Below are 21,518 nucleotides of genomic sequence, written 5' to 3' on the forward strand. Positions count from 1 at the left end.
CACATTCATCCTGAGACCTCCCTTCTACCTAACCCCATCCCTGAATATCTCCCATCACTGACCCTAACTCCTAAAGCATGTATCAGAGGTGGGATCTGGAGATAAGGGAAGGCATGGTGTGAAGGGAAGATGTGGCTAAGAAATGAGCTTCAAATTCAGGGACAGCCTGAGATTCAGGGTTAGTGTTGGGAATGGGGCGAGCTGGGGATGCAGAGCCAGAAGGATGGTGTCTGTTTTGTACACGACTTCTACCCTTGAAGACTTAAAAAAGTCCCCTGCTCAAAACTGCTGCAATAAAGTGTAACTGTGTTCATACAAAATCTGCTGCTGCTGCTGCTAAGTCGCGTCAGTCGTGTCCGACTCTGTGCGACCCCATAGACGGCAGCCCACCAGGCTCCCCCGTCCCTGGGATTCTCCAGGCAAGAGTACTGGAGTGGGTTGCCATTTCCTTCTCCAGGGCATGAAAGTGAAAAGAGAAAGTGGAGTCGCTCAGTCGTGTCCGACTCAGTGACCCCATGGACTGCAGCCCACCAGGCTCCTCCGTTCATGGGATTTTCCAGGCAAGAGTACTGGAGTGGGGTGCCATTGCCTTCTCCATACAAAATCTAGCGGATGAGTAAAAGCATGCTGTGTTTTCTGAACTGTAGATAATTCAGTTTAACTCACTGAAGCAATGAGCCCAAGAAGGGTAGCAAGAGAGGAGGCTGGCGAGGCTGCGAGTCAGGTCAGACGGGGCCTTGGAGGCCACCCCAAGAAGGCTGGGATCTGGCATAAAGGGAATGGAGATCAGTGAAGCACACGACTCAGGGGTATTTGACAAAGATCCTTCTGGAAGCAGTGAGGACGGTGGGGTGGAGGGTGGGAAGACCAGCTGGTAGTTACAGTGATCAGGCATTGCAAAATGAGGGATAAAGAGGGGGGATGTTTTTTATGAGTCACTTAAGAGGAAAGATCATCCAGACACGGGGATAAAGTCTATCTGGGGCTCATTTATATTGAAGGGGTAGTGGTCAGTGGATAAAAAGGACCCCGGAAAACCAGATAGATTTTAGTGCTGTCCACCAAGATAAGGACTTTCGGGGGAAGAATGGCTGAGGGGTGGTAGGGATAATATGAGTTCACTTTTAGACCTGGTGAGTTCGATGGGCATGCGGGACAACCACACTGAGGTGTCTATGGGTCCGTCCAACAGACATGTCGAGAGACGAGCGTTCATCACACAGGTTGACAGGTCAGTCGTGGCTCTGGATTAGGTCACCCAGAGGGAACGTACAATACGAGGAGCAACAAGAACCGAGGGTGGGAAGGTCAGCCTTTACGTGCTGGGCTCGGGACAAACAGCCAGGTGGGAGCTCACTATAAACGCCTTCCCTAGTCACATCGTGGAGGCCCCAGGCTGCAGTCAACCTTCCCTTGCGGGAGTGGGGGGGTGGGGAAGCACCTGGTTTGCTTAGAATCAAGAGGCCCGCGTCCATGCTCAGTCTCTCAGTCCTGTCCAATTCTTTGCGACCCCATGGGTTGTAGAATCAAGAGGAAGAGCAGGTAGAACAGATTTTAGTGTTCACGTCAACTAGCGAACTCTTCAGGTAACACCAAGTTGAGGGGGATCTGCAGGCTCCAGGACGAGACAAAGAGAGGGAAAAACACGGGCGGCATTAGACAGAACCACAGGAGTTGTGCATTTCTGGTTTTCCAGCCCTGGAGGAAGTGAAACCTTCCTCACTTGTTTGCAGCATGGGATTTACTTATGTTTTACACACGTACCCTGGTACTTCCACTACACACGCAATTCATCTGTCAAGAAGGGGTCTCTAGTTAGGGCTAAGGCCAGGAGGCACTCAAACTGGAAGTTCTCCCCCTAGGAACTGATTCTTAACCTTATTTTTTCTTTATTGCAGAGTAAGTAATTTTCATTTTTGTCATAAATGTACGTATTGTGACATACATATATACAGTAAAAAGAACGTATCTGCAAACATTAGCTGGCTAACTTTTTACAAAGATGAACACTACTGACATTTGGGCTGGATGATTCTTTTCTATGGGGGCTGCCCTGTGCCATGTAGGATGTTTATCAGCATCCTTTGCCTCTACCTTCTAGGTACCCGTAGCATGCCCACTTAAATCATGACAGCTAAAAACGTCACCAGATTTGTCTGCTGGGACAAAATGACCCGTCACCGAGAAGCATGATTAACCTTACTTTAAAACAAGAGTCTGACTCTCTGGATCTCTTTGAAATATAATTTAAGTAAGGGATCCTCCCCTCCAGGTAAATACACATACAGGCAACATTCTGTCTAACTTCAGGAGCTTCACAGATATCTCTCCTAAGGTCCCTCTATATGAAACTCCCAGCTAACAGCTCCACCCGAGAACAATTTATCTAGTTCCCGCTGCTGTCAGACTTTTCAAAACTAAGCAAAACCACTCCAGGGGAGCAGAGCAGAAGGAAGCCAGGCACTGTGGCTTCTACTGACCCTGAACTGATAAATTCCTTATTTCCATTTTCAGTACAGCAGAGGATATCTCCTTCCTTTTTCGAAGAACCTCTCCCCTCCCACTTCCCCCAACAAAACAAGACACACAGGCATAACACCAAGACAGTCCACCCAAACGCTAAAAACTTGGGCTGCCTCGTGGGCTGACTGCAGCGTTGTCCCTGGCCATCAGGCCTCTCACAAACAAGAAACACCCCAGTTCAGGCTGCTGACAAAGGCAGGGAGGGGTGCCTGGGTGTCTCCATCGGCCAGGGATAGGGGCGAGGAACAGGGCACGCTGGGTGGGCTTGGCATGGTGTGAAAGTTGAATAAGAATCTGTCCGCTGAGGGCTGGTCCTGTTTTCATAGATCAGGCCTTGGGTTTTGATGGATGACACGCACTGATAGATGCAGAGAGCAGATATGTTAGGCAGTGTCATGACTTGCAGACAAAATAATCCTCACGTTATGAAATGGGAGCAACTCAGCCTCTTGAAATAGTGACGACTCACCCACCTCTGCCATCCTAGTGTATTTCCTTCTTTTAAATTTATTCTTCTAATTTTTAATCTATTTATCTACCTTTTGATTTCTTTATTATAAAAGGAATGCACTCTCACTAAAGGAAATTTGGAAAATACAGAAAACCAGTATAAGCACTGGGGTACTTCTGAAATGATTTGATTTCTAAAAACTCCCTCTGCAAACACCTTTCCAGCTTCCCGGGGACACTTCTATTGTTTAAGAGTCAAGAGTTCCTTTGTGGGGGCAGGGGGAGGTGTCACCACAGACAAATGGGACAGAATCCTTTGACCCCGTGATTGCCTGGGCTCTCACCTCGTGGCTGAGAATTATTTATTCTATTGTTTTTTTCCAAGTTGACGGAAATTTCCCACAGTTGGTGCCTATTCTCCTTACTTCCTCAACCCAAAAGACCAGAAAGAAAAATTTCATCACCGCAAATTCTTGCCTATTAATCCTTCTCCTTGGTTATTTCTAATGTTTTTTCGTTCAGTCCTCACACCACCCACCTCCATCTGGAGAAGGTTTCTCCAGAATTCTTGGAGGAACCGAGAAGCATGAAGCATGCTCCAGTCACGCGGTTCCATACGTTCGGTCACCACTAATAGTAGCGTTTCCTTTGGTAGACGTCTCACTGACAGTAACTCTTGCAAAACAGAAAAGCCACAAATTCGTAGCCTGTAAACCACATATGCAAACACAGCAGACATTGTAATTAGAGAATTGAGAGATGAGACTTCAGAATTCCATTCTCCCTACCTCTTGGTTCTTACTGAGCTTACTTTGAGACTAAGACAAAAAAATATTCAGAATCGATTATTTGCTGAGTGAAGCCAAGTGTCTTAGGTTCATTTTCCAACCAACTGTAAAACTTGAATTTAAAACTGGGAGGCCCAGTTCATGTACTGGAAAAAAGTGAGGACTTTCTTACATGGCTCACAGTGGTAAAGAGCATATACGAGGTTAGCATATATAACACAGAAACGCTGATGCTGCCAGGGGTATCCACTTTCTCTGTTTTTCAGGTTTCTGAACGCCTGCGCATCTGTGGTTCCCATACTGGCTGCCACAGCCACAGGCCAGATTTGATCTCTGGATGCCCTGTTTCAATTATAGGGGAAACCTAAGTGGCTGACGTGTGTGTAGAATTTATTGCAGTACCTCCTTGACCTCTCTCTTTTATTTTGAATTTAGAGAAAAAAAGGAAAATAGCAGCAGTGTGGGTTAAATTAAAATGTGGTTTTCAGTTCAGGGAAGATTCAAAGGACTTTAAAAATGTGTGAGCCGTCACTGTTCCTCACTTCTCACCCATTGGCAGGGATGGGGAGCATTTTACAGCGATAAAGCGATTAACAGCTTCCTGGTATGAATACAGCTGCACTTCCTGAGCCCTCCAGTCTCGGAGACAGGCATTTTTACTCCAAGTTTCCATCTCAAGGTAAGGAAACACAGAGTGTCAGAGAGTAAGTCGCTGGCCTCAGAGCCCAAAGCCAGGATGAGGCCAAGTGGTATCTGACCTGAGAACAGTGAATCCAAAGTCCATGCGTTACAGAACTCAAACGATAAACTAGCCAAAGAAAACACCAGCATCAGAGAGGTCCACATGTCACTTTATACTGGCAAAGGGAAGAACAAACGAGTGGGAATTCCCTGGTGTCCAGGGGTTAAGACTCTGCACTTTCAATATAAGGGGTGTGGGTTCAATCCTTGGTCTGGGAACTAAGATCTCACATGCCACAGCCTTTAAAAAAAAACAAACAAACAAGGAACAAACTAGAAAACTGGAAGCAGCCTGACTTTTCCACTAGAGCTGGAATACCTCCTGGTTCAGCCCTCAGACCCCTCTTCTTGGCCTGCTTCCATTCTTTCACCGCGGCTTTGGATCCATTGCTAGCTGGGGAAGCACCACCCAGAGGTCTCCAGCCCCGACGTCCCCCGGCACTGCTGATGCACCTTCATTTCATCATTCAACAAGCCTCTCAAACTATCACATCCAAAATCGAACAAGCACTTTCTGTTCCCCAAAACTGCTCCACCAGAAGCTTTCCCTGCCCAGGATGATGGCAGCTCTTTTCCAGTTGCCTTGGGGGAGGGGGGAAAAAAAATCAAGTCATCTTGGACTTCCCTCTTCCTCTTACACCGTTTCTCTCAAGTTCATTGAACAAAAAAGGCACTTTATAAACATAAATCAATGATTTCTTTGGCTGTGTCAGGTATTAGTTGCGGCATGCGGAAGGCAGGATATAGTTTCTTGTATGTCTGTGTGCGCGTTAGTGTCCAACTCTTTGCAACCCCATGGACTGTAGCCCATGAGACCCCTCTGTCCATGGGATTCTCCAGGCAAGGATACTGCAGCGGATTGCCATTTCCTGCTCCAGAGGATCTTCCCAACCCAGGGACTGAACCCAGGTCTTCTACATTACAGGCAGATTCTTTACCACCTGAGCCACCAGGGAAGCCCCTAGTTTCCTGACCAGGGACTGAATATGACTCCCTGCCTTGGAAGTGCAGAGTCTTGACCATTGGACCACCAGGGAAGCCCCTCTCAAAGGATTCTTTGAAATGGCAAACTCCACTAGTACAGTTAATAATTATTTCATTTGCCTGCAAACTGGTCGTGAGTACCTTCACTAAAGCAGTTAGGTAAGCTTTATCCATGATAGCGCTGTCTACCTACAAATAATAATCATCACGCACTACTTCGCTTTTGTGCGTTATTGGATAAACATGTACATGACACCTCCTGTCTCCCAGAGACTGACCTCAAAGTGCTTTACAACTCATTTAACTAAGTAACTCATGTATTCCTCAAAAGAGCTGTATAAAGTAGGTACTATTATTACCCCATGTATTCAGGAAACTGAGGCACAGGGAAGTTAAAGAATGGCCACCACTCAAACGTGGGCAGTCGGGCTCCGGAGTCTTAATGAACCTACAGCCTTATCTGGCTTTCTTGCGGCCGGGACCCAGCTCGGCCAAGTGCCCAGGCGGGACTGCATTCTCTGTCCTCTTCACAGGACAGAGGCCGCCGGAGGACAGGGGCGCAGAGCCCCTGGTCCCACGAGCACAGGGCTGTGCCTGATGGTGCAGCTGGAGATGCAGACACGCCCGCCCGCCTGGGCCAATTAGGCTCATGTGAGTGACAGAGAGCCGCCGAATGGATGCAAAGAGGTCCCCCTCCCAACTCACCCCCCCCCCCCCCGTTCTAGCTAATACTTTATAATGAAAATTTTAAGGAGGAAGAGATAGGGAAAAGAGAGGAGGAAGTGTGCTTCAGCAGCCCTGCTGATAGTGCAAACCCAGAGAGCAAAAACAAGGGCTGCTTTCCTCCCACCAGCATCTCCGTGTGTGAGGTGGACAGCACAGACCGCCCCCATTAACTCTTTCTAGCACTTTTCCTTTTGTTTCCAGCTAGAGCAGAAACTGAAAACTCCGGGAGATGGTGATGGACAGGGAAGCCTGGCGTGCTGCAGTCCACAGGGTCGCGAAGGGTCGGATACGACTGAGCGACTGAACAACAGCAGAGGATCCAGAATTAGCAAAATTCAGTGAATGATGGCTATTGACCGTGATTTTGATCATTTCGATTTCAAAAAAGCTTTTTTTCACATCTTTCAACTGCCAGAGTCTGAAGTGGAGGGAGATGTAAGAACAAACAGAACTGTAAAAAAAATTAATACTTGGTACCGGGCGAAGACACAAGTCAAGCTATTTGTGACAGCTCTGGGTTCACAGAATAGACGGCATTTAAATAATGTGTCACTGAATCAGCTATGGATCACCCCAGCCTTATCCACTTAACTGTGGTATTACAATTACTCTTTTAACAACTGAAGTCAGGAAAGACAGACAAACATATTCGATTTCTAAAGCAAATAGATATAAAATCTGTTCTCATTTAAAGCAGCTCACATTACAAAAAAAAAAAAAGCAATTAGCTAACTTCAAAAGGCAGCCAATGAAGTGATTCTATCATGCTGGTAAGGGTCTGGTGTCTCACTTCAAAGTGCAGGCAGATTGAAAGCCACTGACAGTCCTGCTATACCGCTTGGCATCTGGCGTGAAAAATGCTGAGACTGCCATTTCATTCAGATGGTGTGTTTGCACAAACCCACAGCACTGAAATGGTACTTCCTTTCAATGAGAGCCAGGGGTCAGCCTGAAAGAGAAGGGTGTAATTGTCTCATCCCCCAAATTAAAATTAACGAGGACCTTTTAGGGAGACAGTTGGAAGGCCTCCATGGGGTACAATAATAGATGGAGAAAATCTTAACTAGATGTCAAGGGCCCAAGTTCTGAGAGCCACCATCCCTATGGGAAATCTGCGAAGCAACTGCAGCTGGGCAGCCCCACATGCCAGAGAGATGGCATCAGGGGGTGTGGGTACGCCAGGGGATTCCTGCATGACTTTCAACAAGTCAATTGACCTTCCCAAGTAATTTTTTGCCAGTGGAGAGAGACCAACCTCCTGCCAGCTTGACAGAGTTTATGATGGGATTAGACTGTATTTTTAAAGTGGTTTGTCATCCTTCGCTCCAATGCACTTTCCTATTAATAAAGCGAAATGTTAAGAAGGTCAGATGAGAGTCCAGCATAACTCATCTTCTAATGAATCACTGAATGGCTTTGTTTTTCAGGAGGTGATGCAAACAATGGAAACTGTCAGGATATCCGGATTAGAGGGTCAGATGGGGATCAAGAAAGGAAGACTCGAAGAAGCTCAGGTTTCCCTTCTCCCCTCTCCCTTGATCCCTTCACTTGGTTACAGAGGTTGAGTCACAGTCCTAAACAAGACCGTGCTGACCATCAGAGCCACAGTTCACCTGGGTCCATTCCCTAAACCCCGATGGTGGTGGTTTAGTCACTAAGTCACGTCGACTCCAGCAATCCCATGGACTATAGCCCACCAGGCTCCTCTGTCCATGGGGTTTTCCAGGCAAGAATACTGGAGGGGTTTGCCATTTCCTTCTCCAGGGGATCCTCCTGACCTAGGGATCGAATCTGGGTCTCGTGCACTGCAGACAGATCCTTTACCGACTGAGCTACCAGTTCAGTTCAGTCGCTCAGTCGTGTCCGACTCTTTGCGACCCCATGAATTGCAGCACGCCAGGCCTCTCCGTCCATCACCAGCTCCCAGAGTCCACCCAAACCCATGTTCATCGAGTCGGTGATGCCATCCAACCATCTCATCCTCTGTCGTCCCCTTCTCCTCCCGCCCCCAATCCTACCCAGCATTAGGGTCTTTTCCAATGAGTCAACCCTTCACATGAGGTGGCCAAAGTATTGGAGTTTCAGCTTCAACATCAGACCTTCCAATGAATACCCAGGATTGATCTCTTTTAGGATGGATTGATTGGATCTCCTTGCAGTCCAAGGGACTCTCAAGAGTCTTCTCCAACACCACAGTTCAAAAGCATCAATTCTTCGGCGCTCAGCTTTCTTCACCGTCCAACTCTCACATCCATACATGACCACTGGAAAAACCATAGCCTTGACTAGACGGACTTTTGTTGGCAAAGTAATGTCTCTGCTTTTAAATATGCTATCTAGCTGGGAGCATCGGGGTTTAGGGGGCTTCCCTGGTAGCTCTAGGGAAGCCCCCTAAACCCCGATGCTCCCAGCCAAATGCTACCTCTCCCTCCAGTCCAGCGTATCTGTTCCTCCATGAGCCCTCCCAGCCCAGGACAACCTCAGAAAAGATCCTGTTTCTGCATTCACAGCATGCGTGCCCCCTCTGAGTATGTGGATACTCTTGGCCTCACCGTTATGTATCTATGATTAATTCTGCACAAATACTATGCCCTTTCTCAGATCAGAGCACTAAGTATTACCCTTTTCTGTATTCCTCATGTCTTCCTCAGAGCCTTATGCTCAGGAAACACTCAATGCCATTCATGCGAAGCCACCTTCCAAAGATATTACTGGGCAGATTAGCAATCTGCCAAGTAGCTTCACACTCCTCACTGTGACTAAATACTATAAAGAACACTGACCATCTCTTGCGGGTAGTGAGGCTACCTCCGAGCACACAAGTGTGGGTTAGTGTGGGACCAACTGCAGTGACAGATGTGTATACAATGAACAAAAAAATTCAAGGAACTTTGAGTTTTCGATCCTGCCCTTCTATTATCCACCTATAGAATTTTGGCTGTTTCTAAGTTGTCACATTTCAGAAAGTCAACAACAGCACCAGAAACCTACCACCAGAAATTGCTAGACATGGAAAAAATACACATGGCATATTCCCAAGTGGCGCAGTTGGCAAAGAATTCGCCTGCCATTGCAGGGGACGCAAGAAACTCAGGTTTGATCCCTGGGTCAGGAATATCCTCTGCAGAAGGAAATGGCAACCCACTCCAGTGTTCCTGCGTGGGAAATATCAGGGACAGAGGAGCCTGACAGGCTACAGTCCACAAGATCGCAAAGAGTCAGACACGACTGAGTATGCATGCACATGACATGACACATAACATTTATTCAGTATAAACATACAGAGAGTATACTATTTATGTAGTTATTTAATATCTGTGATTTATAAATGTCAAATATCTGGATAAATGCTATCCAGCAATGAACAGAAACACTTTCTAATGAATATGTTCAGAGCTTTACATCCCTCCTGGCTAGTTTAAGTGTCCCTTTCCTCACTGACTCTCACTCATGTCTAGGGTTTGGTTTGCTATATCTTTTGAAACTGCAGACCAAGTTTCCTGGAGACGTGAGGTTGAGGGAACTGCAGGAGTTCGCTGTAGAGCTGATCAAGGGAAGGTAACACTAAGGCCAATCCTGCAGGAGGAGGAGAAACAGCCGGCCTTCTAAAATTACCTGGACAGGGAAACAGATCTGACCAACGGAGCTGGCCTCCTGGACACAGACTACGGTTCTGGGCTTTCACATCCCCTTCTGGAGGTACCCAGAAACCTGGGGAATTCTCCTGTCTCCAAGAGCACATTTTTATTTATTTATAATTTATTTTAATTGGAGGCTAACTAATTTACAATATTGTGGTGGTTTTGCCATACATTGACATGAATCAGCCACAGGGGTACATGTGTCCCCCATCCTGAACCCCCCTCCCACCTCCCTCCCCATCCCATCCCTCTGGGTTGTCCCAGTGCACCGGCTTTGAGTGCCCTGTTACATGCATTGAACTTGGACTGGTCATCTATTTCACATATGGTAATATACATGTTTCAATGGTATTCTCTCAAATCATCCCACCCTCACCTTCTCCCACAGAGTCCAAAAGTCTGTTCTTTACATCTGTGTCTCTTTTGCTGTCTCACATATAGGGTCGTTACCATCTTTCTAAATTCCATATATATATGTTAATATACTGCATTGGTGATTTTCTTTCTGACGTACTTCACTCTGTATAATAGGCTCCAGTTTCATCTACCTCATTAGAACTGTCTCAAATGAGTTCTCTTTAATAGCTGAGTAATATTCCATTGTGTATATGTACCACAGCTTTCTTATCCATTCATCTGCTGATGGACATCTAGGTTGCTTCCATGTCCTGGCTATTGTAAACATTGAAGGGCACACTTTTAAAGTGTCATTTGTCCATCACATTTCTGTTAGGAAAATTATCTTTTTCGAATCTCACTTCATTTGATAGCATAGGCACACCATGGTTTCAAACTGTGGTGTTGGAGAAGACTCTTGAGAGTCTCCTGGAGTGGAAGGAGATCAAACCAGTCCATCCTAAAGGAAATCAGTCTTGAATATTCACTGGAAGGACTGATGCTGAAGCTGAAACTCCAATAGTTTGGCCACCTGTTTCAAAGAGCCAGCTCATTAGAAAAGATCCTAATGCTGGGAAAGATTGAAGGCAGGAGGAGAAGGGGATGACAGAGGATGAGATGGTTGGAGGGCATCATCGACTCAATGGACATGAGTTTGGGTGAACTCCAGGAGTTGGTGATGGACAGGGAGGCCTGGCGTGCTGTGGTGCACGGGATCACAAAGAGTCGGACACGACTGAGCAACTGAACTGAATATGCATAGAGTTTCTAGTACATTCAACCCCCCAACGGACCATTTTGTACTCATGACACCTTGAAACAAATACTGTAACTTGCTAACCAGCACTCAAAGGCTGACCCTGAGATGAATGTATTTCATTCATCCACATGATGTCCGTCGGGCAGGACTATCACTGATTATCTAGACTTTTGCCACATCCAGGATTTAGAAAAACACAGTGAAAAGAAAACAAACCCTCATTATGGTTTATTTCTTGTGTCATGTTGTACATGCCAACATATTTTCTCCTTAACGTCTGATCTTGGAATGCCTTCTCATTACAGGAGCAGTGAGTCACAGCTAAGGGAACTGTCACAACTTGCTCCAACCATAAGCATGAGCCAAACTAGGAATGACCTTGGGTTCTCAGGGGGTTATTTATCTGGGGAGCGGTGATCACAATTTGCATGATCATATGGTACAGATGTTTATTCATGAAGACCTCAAGGGAAACAAGTAATTTTTTCGACTATTTTAAAATTCAGCCAAATGTCCACCCAGTGAGCAAACCCAGCTCTGGAAGAAATCAAAACCGGGATGACAAGAAGTGTGACGGGTCAGGATTGGAACTATGTTGACAGACTCATGGACGGGACAGGGAGTCGGGGCAGAATGACAAAGGCAGGGCGGCACATTTCTTACCTCTCCGAATCTGAGCTTTTTTCATTTCCTGACCGTGCGCACGGCACCTGCAGTTCAATGTAACCCAGAGATTCAGTCACTCTTACAGACCCCTCTGCTGGCAGCCAAAGCCAGCCTCCAGCAAAACTGCCACATGGATTATCCTGGGACCTTCTAGATTTTCTCCTCCTTCCACTAGGCCCTTCCATTCAGGTCTTTCCCCTCAACTATGTCTTAATTCCTCCCTGTAATTCGGTGACTTTCAGAGTGTGGCGTCTGGGCCAGCATCATTATCATCTGAGCACCTCTCTGAAATGCTCATTCCCAGGTTCACCCTGCTCTACTGGTTCAGAGACTCTGGCATGGGGGCCCAGAAATCTATTTTTTCAAGCCTTCTAGGTGATTCCAATGCACCCTAAACTTTGACAGCAGCTGCTTTGATAATTATGAAATAAGGACTTTAATGTGAGAGAGACGCCCATTTTAGAAGACCTGTGAAGACCTGTGGGCTTCCATTGTAGCTCAGTCAGTAAAGAATCTGCCTGCAGTGCAGGAGACCCGGGTTTGATTCCTGGGTCGGGAAGATCCCCTGGAGAAGGAAACGGCAACCCACTCCAGTATTCTTGCCTGGAGAATCCCATGGACAGAACAGCTTGCCAGGCTATAGTCCATGGGGTCACAAGAGTTGGACACGACTTAGCAACTAAACCACCACCTGTGAAGACAGGCCACCCAAATGAGCCACTTCTAGGAGTGGACTCTCAGGTCATGTGACAGACAGTGAGAGAGAGAGATCTGAGATCTCAACTGCTTCAATCTCCCCCACACTGCTACTAGACATGCGCTCAGCCTGAAAATTTGATCATCTCAAACTCCGATTTAAAACCCTTCCAAGTAACACAACCTTCTAAATCAACTATATGTCAACTGGGCTTCCCTGGTGGCTCAGATGGTAAAGAATCTGCTTGCAATGTGGAAGATCAGGGTTTGATCCCTGGGGTCAGGAAGATGCCCTGAAGAAGGGCATGGCAACCCACTCCAGTATTCCTGCATGGGAAATCCCATCTTCGATCCCTGGGTGGGGAAGATCCCCTGGAGAAGCAAGTGGCAACCCACTGCAGTGTTCTTGCCTGGAGAGTTCCATGGACGGGGGAGCCTGGCGGGCTACAGTCAATGGGGCTGCAGAGAGCCAGACACAACTGAGCGACTTTCACTTCACTTCACTTCTGTCTGCTACTGATCTATAACCACATCCCTGGAATGGCACTAGGGGTTTCCTATTCATTAGCACCATCCTTAGAACAATTCCTCTAAAAAAAAAAGGTTTTTTTGAGCCCTCATTTTACAATGTGAGAGACTTTGGCTCAGAAAAAACAAAGCAACCTGTCCAAGTTTCCCAGCCATCAGGGGCGGGTGTGGCTCTGAACTCGGCAACCTGCCCCCTGCCCCACGGGCCGCTCTGTCTCCTCCAGCACAGCTTCCAAATCCCCCCACTCAGGTGCAGAGGGTGGGTCTTCTCATCAACAACTGAAAGGGCTGGTGAATTAATCTGACATTTGAAACGTCTGATTTCCCTGGTGGCTCAGACGGTAAAGCGTCTGCCTACAATGCAGGAGACCCAGGTTCGATCCCTGGGTCAGGAAGATCCCCTGGAGAAGGAAATGGCAACCCACTCCAGTACTCTTGCCTGGAAAATCCCATGGATGGAGCAGCCTGGTGGGCTAAGTCCATGGGGTCGCAAGGAGTCAGACATGACTGAGCAATTTCACTCACTTGGGAAGATATACATCTGGAAGTGGGCTCCTTACCCTCTGAGATGATAGTCACGTTCCTGGAGTGGGTGTATTTATTCTAAGGCTCCTGGTAAATGTGCGGGAGGCCCCAGGAGCACTGGGGCACTTTACCTGTGCCCTCTGCCCAGCTCTCAATGTGCTGAGAAAACAGGCAGGTTCCCACTAACATTGGTGTAGGGCTGCCCTCCCCAATTCTTTCTGGCACCAGGGATGGGTTTCATGGAAGACGATTCTCCCACAGACCAAAGTTAGGGGTGGGGTTTCGGGATGATTCAAGCGCATTTACTACGCACTTTGTTTCTATTACTGTTTCATCAGCTCCTCAGACCATCAGGCGTTGGATCCCAGAGGCTGGGGACCCCTGCCCAAGAGAATCTCTGGGAAGGTCCTTTGGGGTTTGTTGGGGGGGGGGACAAGTAGCAGAGGGCTCAGAAATCCAAGAGAGTCTGACATACATTGATATTTTAGCTTTTAAAAAGACAAATTCGGGGAGTGAAACATTTATTTGACTCTTCAAATTAAACAAGGAAAGTGACACAGTGGCAAAGAAGCGAAGCAGACCACCCAGGTCAGAAACCGGAAAAAAAAATTGCCTCAAGTGGGAACTGTAATTTTAGGTTTCTGTGAGCTGTTGGCATTTTGTTGTGTGGTTGGGCTTTTGTTTGCCTTTCTCTTCTCTCTTTTTAAAAATTCACTTGTTTTAAGGGAGGAGTAGGGAGTATAAGAATGTTCAAAGTTTCCCCCTAAATCAGCCATAGTAATGAGGCAACACGGTGCCATGATATTCTTTTCACACAACATTCATACACTTTATTTCAAGGGTTACAAAGTTTTCTCAGTTACTACTTGGAATCTATTTCTCTCTCTCACCATTCCAATGAAGCAGCCTTCTTTTTCTTTTTTTAAATCCCTCAAAGGATATAGTACCTTTAAATGATACCATCAGTAACATTAGTAAGAGTATTTTTCCCCTTCAAGTGTAAAAAGCTGTTCAGAACTCCAAAGAGTCACTGGGCCAGTTTGGACACGTCTGATTTACTCTTTAAAAAGGCCATCCGTTCCGTATAATGAACACGAAGCCAGCGTTTATGGAATGCTTAAGCGCTGTCCTGTGTTCCCACTTGGCTCATTTACTCCGCAAAGCCACGCCATCGGCCAGGTAAAGGCAGTGTTTTGACTTTACAGTCTAGAAGAGTGAAGCGCAGGAGACCACGAAGGACCTGCCTTGGAGAAAGAGACGGAGGCCACTAGCTGTACAAAAACCAGTTAATGATTCACTCACAGCCCTGGGGCAGCTCCTTTTAGTACAGGCTGCAACACACACACACACAGGCACACACACACCAACACATCAACTCTCTTAATCTCAGCGAGAGGGGCGGGTGTCAGGCAAATCGCTTGGCAACGCGAGGAGGAAACTCCATCCAAAGGCCGGGTCCAGGCCGCCTCTGGGCGCTGTCCAGCGGGCATCGCGCCTGAGAGGCCAGGCTGGGGTCCCTGTATCCGGACACCCCGAAAGTGGGGCGCAGAACGCCAAAGCCGGGATTTCAGGCTTTGGGGAGGGTTGTGGGGGGGAGTGGACGGAGGAGAAAAGCACCGTCCGCAAGGACACCTGTTGTCGCCTCCCTCGCTCGGGCCCCAAGAAGACGTCCCGGGGACCCAGATCTCGGGGCGGATACGCACGGGCAGACAGCGCCTGTGTGCGGGGCAGGGTGTCCAGCGGTCACGTCTTGCCCCCCGACCCTGCACCCCTGCCCGCCTTAGCGGACTCCCCTCGCTCGCTCTCACCGCTGGACGCCCGCGGCTGGGGGAAGCCCGTCTCCCCCGGGGCGCTCCGGCCGAGACAGGCTCGGGGGTTCCGGGGGGGGCTCCGGCAGCTCCCGCGGCGCTACGACCTCGCGGCCAGCCCGCCCCTCGCCCGCTCCACCCGCGGGGGCCCCGAGCGCGGTCGGCCTCCCCGCGCGGGGAGCAGCTACCTGCGGCGCGGCACGCAGAGTCCCGAGGGTCAGCCGGAAGGTGGCCGCGGCTGAGCGGGCGGCGCCGGCCGCGGGACGCCCCCGTCCCGCCGCACGCTCCTCCCAGCCGCGCTCGCTCCAGGGCTGCCTGGCCGCCGGCTCCGAGTCAGAGCTCGCTCTGCGCCCCGCCGCGCCGGGCGCCGCTCCCGCCGCTGCGGATTGGCCGCGGAACGAGCCCGAGCCGCGCGCTGATTGGCCGACCTGGCGGTGGGCGGACCCGACGCGGCGCGGACCCGCCTCCACCCCGGACCCCCGGCGCCGCAGCTCGGCGGTGTCCTCGCTGCCCCCGGAGCCCCGAGCAAGACGCTGCAACCCGGGCCCTGCCGCGCGGCCCGGGGGTGCAGGGGCTGGGGACCGCCCAGAAGGCTGTCCCACAGCCCGTGTCGAGGCTGCACGGTGCGGATCGCTGCTCCCCCGGTCTCACTCTTATATGAGGTTTTCACTCCGCGTTCATTTAACGCTTTTACCATCAGTTCAGTCGCTCAGTCGTATCCGACTCTCTGCGACCGCATGGACTGCAGCACGCCAAGCTTCCCTGTCCATCACCAACTCCCGGAGTTTACTCAAACTCGCAGCAGCAGCAGCAGCAGCATGTCATTGAGTCGGTGATGCCATCCAACCATCTCATCCTCTGTCGTCCCCTTCTCCTCCTGCCCTCAATCTTGCCCAGCATCAGGGTCTTTCAAATGAGTCAGTTTCTTTGCATCAGGTGGCCAAAGTATTGGAGTTTCAGCTTCAGCGTCAGTCCTTCCAATGAATATTCAGGATTGATTTCCTTTAGGATGGACTGGTTGGATCTCCTTGCAGTCCAAGGGACTCTCAAGAGTCTTCTCCAACACCACAGTTCAAAAACATCAGTTCTTCGGCCCTCAGCTTTCTTTATAGTCCAACTCTCACATCCATACCTGACTACTGGAAAAACCATAGCTTTGACTAGACGGACCTTTGTTGGCAAAGTAATGTCTCTGCTTTTTAATATGCTCTCCAGATTGGTTTTACTATATATACATATATATATAGAGAGAGAGAGACATACTCTCTCTCTATATATATATATATATATATGAGCTATAGGATTATAGCTATTAATCCTATTGGCCACCTGATGCGAAGAACTGACTCACTGGAAAAGACCCTGATGCTGGGAAAAATTGAAGGCGGGAGGAGAAGGGGACGATGACAGAGGATGAGATGGTTGGATGGCATGACCGACTAAATGGACATGAGTTTGGGCAAACTTCGGAAGTTGGTGATGGACAGGGAGGCCTGGCGTGCTGCAGTCCATGGGGTCGCAAAGATCGGACACAACTGAGTGACTGAACTGACTGAACTGATATATATATATACACACACATACATAGGCATAGGACACAGGGCAGTAGCTCATAAACAGTGGGCACCAAATTGTGTTTCTAGATTCAGATCGTACTTGACACACAATCTTTGTGGAGCCTGCAAAGGGTAAGCGACTTGTCCAAGGTCCTAATCACGTTAAGAGATTACTAAGGACGAGAAGGACAGCGAGGTTTTCCTCTACAAGGAATCTTTACCTAGCTACGGAGATGAGTCTGAATAATAATAACAACGCCCTAACCTTTCCATGATTCATAGTATTCGCCAGTCAGGTTTCCAGGTACTTTGTATATATTAGTTCAGAAATACATACAACAGCTGTCATAAGGGTGCACACAGGTCCCTTGTGGACAAAAGACATCAGCTCTGAGTATGAGAGAGATTTTCATCTGGAAGACAGTCACCCTGCATTGTGATGGAGAGGCACAAGTTAGAATGGAGAGCGACTGTCAGGAATTAAAACTGTCCACATCTTCATTTCTTCTCCCATTTCATAGTCTTTAGTCCTCCCAACATTCTCTCACACCTGCAATGAATCTTTCTAAAGAATAAAAACAACCACTATAAATCAGGGTGCTCCCAGAACTTTGTTCTACCACTCATCAAAGGACCCCACCCCATCCCAAAACACCGAGCTAGACAATGAATATAAACAAATAGCAGTTTCTATTTTACCTCTGACTTTGTTTGCAGTAATGTTTTCTTGACAGCAAGTATATAACCATTTTCCTACAGGTATTTACCCCTAGTTCTTTTCTCCTGTGTTGACAGAACCCTTGAGTGAGAAATTTAGTTTAATAGAGAAGTGAAAAGACCCTGGTAAAAGCCAGCTTGACGCCTTCTAGAGAGCCTGGTTTTTGCCCTAAGGATTAAGTATTACTCACTCAATCATGTCTGACACTTTGTTACCCCATGAACTGTAGCCTGCCAGGCTCCTCTGCCCATGGGATTCTCCAGGCAAGAATACTGGAGTAGGTTGCCATTTCTTTCTCCAGGGGACCTTCCCGACCCAAGATCTCCTGCACTGCAGGCGGATACCTTACCATCTGAGCTATCAGGGAGTGAGCTGAAACACACTTACTTTGAAGAGCCCAAGACCCTTGGAGAAAATGAGCTCAGTTTTCTCCAGTTTACATTAATGGATAAGCAATCAATTAACTTCATACTGAAAAGATGTATCAGTTTAGTGAAGCCTTACCTGGTAAAAATGAGGGCACAACAGACTGTATGAGGAAGTTTCTTTCACCAGCATCCCTCCCAAGTACCAGGTGCTCCCTTTCCATGGCTGTGGCTTTTAGTAAAGCAGAAATTCCATTTGGATTGATCATGCAGTCACTCTGAAGAAAAGAGGCTCCTTCAGCCAAAGAATTAGGCTGACCCCAGATGATTTCTTAAATTGATCAACCCTGGTCTCATCACACTGAACTCAGTCCCCCGGGGACTTTCTTGGTGGTCGAGTGACTAAGACTCCTGGCTCCCAATGCAGGGGGCCTGAGTTCATCCCCTGGTCAGGGACTAGATCCTACATGCTGCAACTAAGAGTTTATAAATAAATATTTTTTAAAAAAGAATCCGGATTCCATCACATTCACTCTGAAATCTTCCTTTGGCAGAAACTGTATATCCATCTCTCATCCCTGTCTCCTCTAGCAAAATGCTTTGCTGGTTCTACTTCCTATGTGGCATTTCTTCCATGGCTACTTAGATTTGGAGAAGGCAATGGCAACCCACTCCTGTATTCTCGCTTGGAGAACCCCATGGAGAGAGGAGCCTGGCAGGCCATGGTCCATAGGGTCACAGAGAGTTGGACACGATTGAAGTGACTAAACACACACACACACTTAGTACTCAACTAAAATAGCTCATCCTCCCTGAGGCCATCATTAACTCTCCCAGGCAAAGGTAGGATCCCCTCACCTGTGTTATACCTTCATGACAGCATTCTAGTTTACACGGCTGTCAGCCAGTGAGAGGTAATAGGTATTCAGTAAACATGAACTGATTGACTAAAGTCCTTAACAGGTTAACAGGGTGGCATTAAGGAGACTGGGGCCACATCCTTATCCTGGTCAACAGGGCATCCTCCAGGTCCAGACTGGTGTGGGTCAAAGTGATCATCCGCCTAACCCGATAGTGAGAAAGTAGTTTCCATATGTCAAGCACTATCAACTAAAGAAAATAATAGTTCTCTCTTAAATTTATGCAAAATAAAATGGTGCAGCTGATTTAAAAAAGTTTGGCAGTTCCTGAAAGAATTAAACATAGAGTTACTTTATCATCCAGTAATTTTCCTTCTAGAGTATATATTCAAGAGAATTTAAAATATATGTGCATGCAAAAATGTGTACACAGATGTTCAGCTAGTTTAGTCGCTCAGTTGTGTCCAAATCTTTGCAACCCCATGGACCGCAGCACACTGGGCTTCCTTGTCCATCACCAACTCCCGGAGTTTACCCAAACTCATGTCCATTGAGTCGGTGATACCATCCAACCATCTCATCCTCTGTCGTCCCCTTCTCCTCCTGCCTTCAATCTTTCCCAGCATCATGGTCTTTTCAAATGAGTCAGCTCTTTGCATCAGGTGGCCAAAGTATTGGAGTTTCAGCTTCAACATCAGTCCTTCCAGTGAACACCTAGGACTGATCTCCTTTAGGATGGACTGGTTGGATCACCTTGCAGTCCAAGGGACTCTCAAGCGTCTTCTCCAACATCACAATTCAAAAGCGTCAATTCTTCAACACTCACCTTTCTTTATAGTCCAACTCTCACGTCCATACATGACTACTGGAAAAATCATAACTTTGACTAGACGGACCTTTGTTGCCAAAGTAACGTCTCTGCTTTTTAAGATGTTCAGAGAGGCATTATTCATAAAAGCTGAAAAATGCAAGCACCTCAACATTTATCAACTGATGAATGGATAAACAAAATGAGGTGCATACATATGATAGAATACTATACAGCTGTAGAAAGGAGTGGATAGTGATATATGCTACAATATGGATGAACCCTGAAAACACTCTGCTAAGTGAAAGAAGCCAGACACAAAGGGCGTCATCTTGTACGATACCCTTTATATGACATTTCTAGACTGGGCAGATGTATGGAGACACAAAGCAGATTAGTGGTGGCCAAGTGTCTTAGGGAAAGAGAAATGGTGAGTGGCTGCTTAATGGATCTGGGGTTTCCTTTTGTGGTGACAAAAATGTTCTAGAATTTGATAATGATTATGGTTGCACAACTTTGTGACTGTATTGAAAATCACTGAATCGTTTTTTAAAAAAAGTCTACACCATGCGTTCCAAGAGTGTAGAAACTGTCGACAAAAGGAAATGTCAGTTAAATCCTAAAGTATAGTAGCTAAAAGTATAAAAGTGTAGAGAAACAGAAAAGCCTATGAAAAGGTTAAAAGTCAGATTGTCTTCCCCTCGTGTTGCAGCTTTCAACAACAGATCTTTTTAGATCTGCATTGTCCAACTGAACATTCTATGGTAACGGACCTGAGCTATTTATTATGAAAGCCACTAGGCATATGTAGCTATTGGATACTTGCAATGTGGTTAGTGCAACTGAAGAACTGAATTTTAAATTGTATTTAAATAGCTACGTGTGGTTAGTGGCTGCTTCCCTGGCAGGGTAGCTTTTGCTGGTTTAGAGGACTAGAGCCAGCTTCACTGGTAGTTTGGTAAAGATACTTCAGGGCATGGGGATGGGAGGGTCTATGTCCTTCTGTCCCAAAGCCTAGCTCAGCCCTGTATCCAGGAGACATCTTTCTATACAATCTCACTCCTCCCAATCTCCTCCCTTCTGTGAAACTCTTAATGAACTTCTATCAATGATACAGTGTTTAGTTTTGTCTTTATGCAAGGTGCTTCCATTCTGCAAATATTAATGGACCAAGTGCCATGAAGAATTCTGGGGAGAGCAAGGTCTAATAGACAGCGTCAGCCACATTCTAAGGGCCGGCCTCAAAAAGGCTGAGAAAAAGAGAAGGGAAATCCTCTCCCGGGATCTGGTTGCTTCCCTTCTTTCCTCCAACATCTCCTGCTCACACATACAATACTCTTCCAGGTGGGAAATCTTGCTATTAAGATGCAGAAGTGATGCTGAAGGATCCTTATTTAGATTTCTGGTTTCCCACTCAAGCCTTTTAATGTCCTTAATTCCTTCACTACAACTTCCAATTCATGTAGCTCTTTCCCTTCTGCGAACTTTCATTGACTTTGAAATCAATAGAACGTAATGACTTTCTAAGTGTGCTTCTGTTATGTGGTGTCCCCATTGCAAGATTTATTTGTTACAGAAATGCTTATTGAACTCTTGCTTATTTTTGTGCCAGAATAGTTGTAGGGGGTGTGGATAAAAAGAAAGGCAGGGTCACTGGGCAGCTGAGAGCCTAGTGAGAAGGCACGCAAAGGCACGGTTCCGCAGAGTTCGGCTTAATATTTATTTACTTATTGCCACGCCATTCGCCTTGTAGGATTGAACCCCAGGCCCCAGCAGTGGAAGCACTGAGTCCCACCCACTGGACCACCAGGGACTTTGCCAGTTTGGCTTGCACGTGTTGGAAGGTTCACTGAACGCTCAGGGCAAGGCACAAATGAGTAGATACAGAGAAATCAGGGAAAGCTTCTCAGAGGGGTGACGTTTGAACTGAAGGAATTTGAAAGATGAATAAGAATTTTTGAAACATTTTTTTTAAAGTA

The 21,518-nt window shown here is 47.3% G+C and overlaps 1 protein-coding gene and 1 non-coding gene across 12 annotated transcripts in view; one reads left to right on the forward strand and one right to left on the reverse strand.

Annotated features, from left to right (window-relative positions):
• STON2 (stonin 2) overlaps window positions 1-15,539 on the reverse strand; it is a 167,509-nt gene extending 151,970 nt beyond the window's left edge. For 10 of the 11 annotated variants that reach the window (XR_014059647.1, XR_014059646.1, XR_014059644.1 and 7 more), the window contains exon 1: window positions 15,421-15,539. The gene's annotated coding sequence lies outside the window, so the exon portion shown is untranslated. Of the gene's footprint in view, window positions 1-1,441; window positions 1,616-15,420 lie in introns of all 11 variants that reach the window. The other variant, XM_081510621.1, reaches the window with a different exon arrangement.
• Window positions 13,223-13,295, forward strand: TRNAC-ACA (transfer RNA cysteine (anticodon ACA)). Its single transcript has one exon. It is a non-coding gene; the product is annotated as a tRNA-Cys (tRNA).
• Window positions 15,540-21,518: the final 5,979 nt, after the last annotated feature.

Source organism: Giraffa tippelskirchi, chromosome 7 (genome assembly GCF_054371585.1).
Source record: "Giraffa tippelskirchi isolate mGirTip1 chromosome 7, T2T-mGirTip1v1.2.pri, whole genome shotgun sequence".
In the NCBI taxonomy this organism is placed as follows: domain Eukaryota; kingdom Metazoa; phylum Chordata; class Mammalia; order Artiodactyla; family Giraffidae; genus Giraffa; species Giraffa tippelskirchi.